Here is a 6,233-nt window from a genome sequence, read left to right as displayed (position 1 = left end):
CAGCTCTTCAGCTCAAGGCGAGCGCTCTACCACTTGAGCTACAGTGCCACTTCCGGTTTTCTGGTGGTTTATTGGAGATAGGAGTCTCACGGTCTCCGCTGCCCAGGCTGGCTTTGAACTGTGATCCTCAGATCTCAGCCTCCTGAGTAGCTAGGATTACAGGCGTGAGCCACCAGCGCCTGGCTTGAATTAATTTTAATGTACACTGCTAATAATAAACTTAGGAAATATATTAAAGATAACTCCAGTGCTAAATTTATCCTTGTATTTTACAGCTATCAAATGAATGGAAGACCTAACAAGAATCTTGGTTTTCTGTGTTCTGATATAACAAAATGTCTCTTGATCGTTTGTCAGTCCACTCTCAATTTCCCTTTTAGAGGTAGATACATTAACATGCCTTTTCCTTTTTTAACAGATTTCACTGTTTTTATAAAGGTGATGTATAGAGGGGTTACAGTTACATTTCAGGTAGAGAGTACATTTCTTTTTGGACAATGTCACCAAACATGTGTCTTATAATGCCTGTATTGTCACTGGTTGTCCTGAGTACAACATTCTAGATGGGCACTGACTTCTAGCACATTGTCTCCTGGCTTGTATTGTTTCTGTTGAGCAGTAGAATGTCAATTGAATCAGTTTTCCTTCAAAGGCAAATTGTGCTTTCCTCTAGTTGCTAGATTTTGGTTTTGGTTTGCAGCTATTTTGCCCCAATGTGCAGAGGTGTACTTGTAAGATAGACCTTCATACACAATCTCTGTCTCTGTTTGGAAAGGCAGTCTGCTCTGGAGCTTGAATGTTCCTGCATATCTGTGTGTTAAATTTCTAGGCTTCACAGCTCCTCATACCAAGCAGGTTCTGTAGCTAGTTACATAGACCACTAAATAGATGGGGTTCCTAGAGTGGGTCTGCTCTGAAATGGCTTATCAGGAGTACTGCCTGGCTCACTGCATTATAAAAAGGTATGCCTTTGCCCCTGATCTTGTCAACTGTGGTGCAATCTTCTTCCTGTATAGCCTGTGTATGGGTCCACAGCATCACTAGTGTGGGAGGAGCAGACTATGGAATATCTTTCAACTAGGGACAAGGTTGCTTTCTGGTCTTCTCAATTCCTCTGCTCTTCTTAACAAATCACACAGCCTGTTGGATCATGTTTCCCTTTTTGAGATCCTCTGTAAAGAGGGAAGTTCTACCTGGAGCATTCACTGAATTCTGGCTCCATACAACAGCAAAGTCCTGTTCTTGTCAATAGAGACTATGCTCTAGTGACAATGGTCAGACATCTCTCCTGTAGCTACTACAGCAATGAGCTGGCACAAGTCCTAGATCAGTAGCTCAGTCCAGTCACCTGCAAGGCTGAGATGGCCAAGAGGCTGGCTTAACACCACACCATGGAAGAAAGGGAAGAGCATGTTCCACTGCTAATACCTCCTCTTATATTTAGAGTAATGGCTTAACAGTTCACCCATGCTGTAAGAAAAGTTCCTGAGAAGTAGTCTGAAACAATCCCTGTGAGACTCCTCTAGGACAGAGTTCAGTTAGATGAGATAAGGATCCTGGGTACATGATAAGATAAATATTGATGGTCAGCTGCACACTGGTGCTTTCGATTCTGCTCATAATCAAAGCCTAGTCAAGTATTGTATGAAAACATTTGAATGGATGTCTTTCCAGCTCCAGCCAGTGTGTCTAAGTACAGTGTATGACAGGGTTACAAAATGCATATGAAAATTTGAATTTAATAAAAGATATGTAAAGCAAAGAGGTGACTGTTGAGAAAGGAGCCACCCAGGGTCACTGAGAACCCCATCTATCCTTGCTGAACTAAACCAAATGATCTGATTGACAGTAGTTCCTTGGGCTTGAACTTGGGTCCTGGGTACTGTCTTTGAGGGCTTTTTGTTTGTTTGTTTGTTTTTCCTGTCAATTGTGGGGCCTGAACTCTAGGCCTGGGTGCTGTCCCTGAGCTTCAGCTCAAGGCTAGCGCTTTACCACTTGAGCCACAATGCCACTTCCGGCCTTTTCTGTTTATGTGGTGCTGAGGAATCGAACCCAGGGCCTCATGCATGTGAGGCAAGCACTCTACCACTGAGTCACCTTCCTAGCTCCTGTCCTTTTGTATGTGTATGTGTGTGTATGTGTGCACGCGCGTGCTCAAAGCTAGTGCTCTACCACTTGATCCACAGCTCCACTTTTAGCTTTTTTTCCTTTGGTGTTAATTGGAGATAAGAGTGTTATGGACTTTCCTGCCTAGGCTAGCTTCAAATCGCATTCCTCAGGTCTCAGCTTCCTGTCTAGCTAGGATTATATGCATGAACCACTGGCGCCTAGCCAAAGGTGTTTTGTTTTTTAATTCCACAAATACAGGTACTGATTCTTGCACCTTATCAACAGATATTCAGATTTTGGCATGTAAAAGATTCTGGACTGTTATTCCTTATTGTTGCTGTTTTCTTTCGTTCTTTTGTTCTTTTCTTCCTTGTTCTTTCCTTTTCTTTCTCTCTTGCTCTCTCTCTCTCTCTTTCCTCCTCTTCCTCCTCTACCTTCCCCTCCTCTACTTGCAGAGAGAGCAGATTCATATGTAGGATAATTTTTAAAAATTAAGAAATATTTTCAAAATTACTGATGCTTCATTTTGGTACTTGTTTTAATGTTTTTATACCTCTAAACTATCAAATGACTTAAACATATATAAAAAATTCACCAAATAAGAGCTCAGCAGATACTACACTACAAGCAGTAGCAAGGAAATAAGTTAAGGATTATGATAAACTGTGGTTCTTAGGCTAGGGGTGTTGCTCAGTGGTGGAACACTTGCATGGTATGTTTGGAACCCAATCTCCAGCATTGGAAAACAATAACAACAAAAACTATGAGTCTCCTAAAATACAGAGGGCTCTGTAACTAACACTCACAAACTCACACAATCTCATTGCTCATCTTGGCAGAGTCTTAAACTTTCTAACAACGCTCAGATGCCTTCATGGCAGGGCATCATTGAGAAGTCCTTGAGATCCTCTAATCCTAGTTTGAACTAAAGAATTTAGAACAGAATTTCATCATGAACTAAATGTATCAATTTTCTGTTTCAATTGTGCCATCTAACAATCACTATGAAATGCTGTCAGTTTTGTAATGGTGACTGTAGCCATTCCTTTGCTACTTCTACCCCATCACCAGTCCTGTGTGCTACTTGAATGAGCTTATTCATGTCAGTATTGTTTGTGATGATAGAAAAATCTGGAAAATCCACAGGCCTACTACAAAGGAAGGGAAAGTTTAAATAAACAAGGGAAGATCCCAGCAGGGAACATTTATCCTAGGGATCACGGTCCTATTTGCAGCTTAAGTAATTGGCAGAGGTTTCCAATCACAAATGCCTCTTCTAAGCCATCAGTCATTACATTCTTCCACTGCAGACAGACTCACCATCCTAATCAAGGATTTGACTTCTGTAGATTAGGCTGTACTCAACTCTAAAGCACTTTGTAGTTCTATCTTTTTTGTCCACCCTCACAACAGTCTAAAGATATATATAAATATAAATTGTCACTTAACAGATGGCCACTGAAACCCATGAAGGAGGAACCTTAGTTGTAATCACAGCATGTATACAAATCTCAGATTCAGTCTTCAGCTGCCATCGCTCACCTGAATGCTAGGCTGTTGTTGGCCACCAGAGGGCAGAAAGAAGCCAGGGATTCAGAAAGGCCCCTTGTGTTCTTGAACTTCCCTGAGCCTCTACCATGAGAGATCCTGGATGATCAAGAGGTCTGCCTCTCTAATTATCACTTTCCCATAGGGTAAACTGAGGCACATGGAGAATAGTGGCTGCCCCCAGTGGCAGAGCTAATCAACGGTAGACCTGGGCCAGAACCCAGGCCTCCAACTTGCCAACCCCGGAGCCTGGGGGAGGTAGAAGGGGCATGGTAGGCATGGATCCTGAGATCCTGGGAACCCTACAAACACACAAACCCCAGACAGCCCACACTGCCTGAACACAGAAATGGCTGCCATTCCTTGCTGGACACCCAGCCTGGGCCACAGAGGAAGTTCCCAGTACCCAGTGGTAGTGTGCTGTTGCTGCTTTTATCCTCAGTGGTGAGCTGTCCAGCAGACACATGGGGGTGGGTGTCTATGACACCTGATTCCCAGAGAAGACATGGGACTTGAGTCCCACAGCCAGCCATGGCCCCTGTGTGTGTGTGTTGGTTTTGGGACTCTAATGACCATTCAACAGTAGTGCCACCCACCCTCAGGAAAGCCTCCCTCTTCCTTTGACAAATCTTTGCCTCATTTATCAGATGGACATCTGTGCAGGATACACTCTGAGCCTGGTCCTGTGGTAGACACCAGGACTCTGCCTGCGTCCCAAGGTGCAGGGGGGAATAGCAGTTCCTATGGCTCACTGCAGGTGTAACTAAATTCCATCATACACGTGAGGAGTCAGACTGAGAGAAGTAATGTGTTACACAGTCTAGAGCTTTGACACAAATTCCTGTCCAACTACAGAGCCCATGGCCTTAACAAGTACTTTCCCTAAATACTCCGGCGGTGTTAATGTGCACAGTATTGAACTATAAGATGTCAAAGGCCTTTCTCCCTGTCTCTGCATCTAGAGAATGACTTGAGTGCAAATGTCCAGTGTTGGTCATGTTTTGTTGCATGAAAAACTACTGTTATACTATTACTATTATAGTCATTTTTAGGGTACAGGTCAGTGGTATTGTTTTCCCATCGTGTAATTGTGACCAGCACCTTTCTCTACAATTCTTCACCTATCTCTAGAACTCTTATGTCTCCCAAGTGAAACTACTCACTAAACAACAACTTCCCCTCCTATCTCCTGGGTTGTCATAAGAACCACACAACCCCTTGCTAACACTGTCACCAAGCCCTGTGGAGTCAGCCTCCAGAACAGCTTTCTCTGGCCCTCCACCTCAGCACCATCAGAGGCTTAACTTCAGACCTGATGCCATTCCCATCAGCATCCTGGCTCTGGTTTCACCTTGAGCACTTCAATGGCTAAAATGCATCCCTAGGTTAAAGTTCTATGTCTAACAGACTTGCACACAGTGTGGAAATTTACTCATTGAGTAAAGAGGCAGGCTAGGCATATGCTTTCTAAAGTGCCAGCAACAACATTTACATGAAAACTTTAGTTGATATTTAAACTTCAAAGTGGTCACAGCAAAATGTGAGTTTAGTGGGCACAATAATATGAAAGTTTAATTTTGAATCCGTCTGAGAGACACCCTAATTGCTGTGAGCCCAGGGTCTTCATGCATTTCCCTGCAAGCCCTTTAAGGTCTATTTCTTTCCAGCATCCATGGTTTCCCCCCAGCACTTTAAGCTCCAATTAGTAGCTAGCCAGAACGTGCTCATGTGTCCTAGCTCAGCTCCACTGTTACATGTCCTGTCTGTGAAAAAAACCTTAACTTTTCAATATATTTAGCTGTTAAAAATAAGCATGTAAGCTGGGTGTTGGGGGCTTCGGCTTGTAATTCTATCTCCTCTGCAGACTGAGATCTCAGGATAGCAGTTCAAAGCCAGCCTGAAGCAGGAAAATCCTCAAGACCCTTATCTCTTGGATAATGGAGTTGCCAACATTGAGAGAAATAGCAAAGGGACAGTGCCCAGGCCTAGAAAGCCTGGTGGGGGAGAGGGAGAGGGAGAGGAAGAGAAAGAGAAGTGTACTCAATAGCAATGAGTACGATTTCAGAACTGATAGGGGCACAAGACAGGTATTGTTACTTGCCAGTACATCACTCTAAGATTCTTTTTTTTTGGGGGGGGGGTCCGGTCGTGGGGCCTGAACTCTGGGCCTGGGCACTGTGCCTCAGCTCTTCAGCTCAAGGCTAGTGCTCTACCACTTGAGCCACAGCACCACTTCCGGCTTTTTTCCTTTTGCTTATGTGGTGCTGAAGAATCGAACCCAGGGCCTCATGCATGCAAGGCAAGCGCTCTACCACTGAGCCACTTTTCCAGCTTACATCACTCTCTCGATCTCTTCGTAGGTCGCATGGCAGAGCCCGGTAGAGACCGGCGGGGTGGGGGACCAGCGCTGCCCTGGAGCGCGGAAGCCTAGGCTGGGCGCCCCAGGCGCCGCTGAGCGCACTCGTCCGAAAAGGAGACGTGGGCCGCGAGACGCTGGAGAGGACCGCAGAGCAGACCCGGCTGCTGCCGGAGGGGAACGTGCCCGCCCGCGGGCCATGGCTGGCGGCGCCCGACAC

Source organism: Dipodomys ordii, unplaced genomic scaffold, assembly GCF_000151885.1.
Source record: "Dipodomys ordii isolate 6190 unplaced genomic scaffold, Dord_2.0 Scaffold33, whole genome shotgun sequence".
NCBI lineage: Eukaryota > Metazoa > Chordata > Mammalia > Rodentia > Heteromyidae > Dipodomys > Dipodomys ordii.
Note: the sequence above shows the minus strand (reverse complement) of the source record.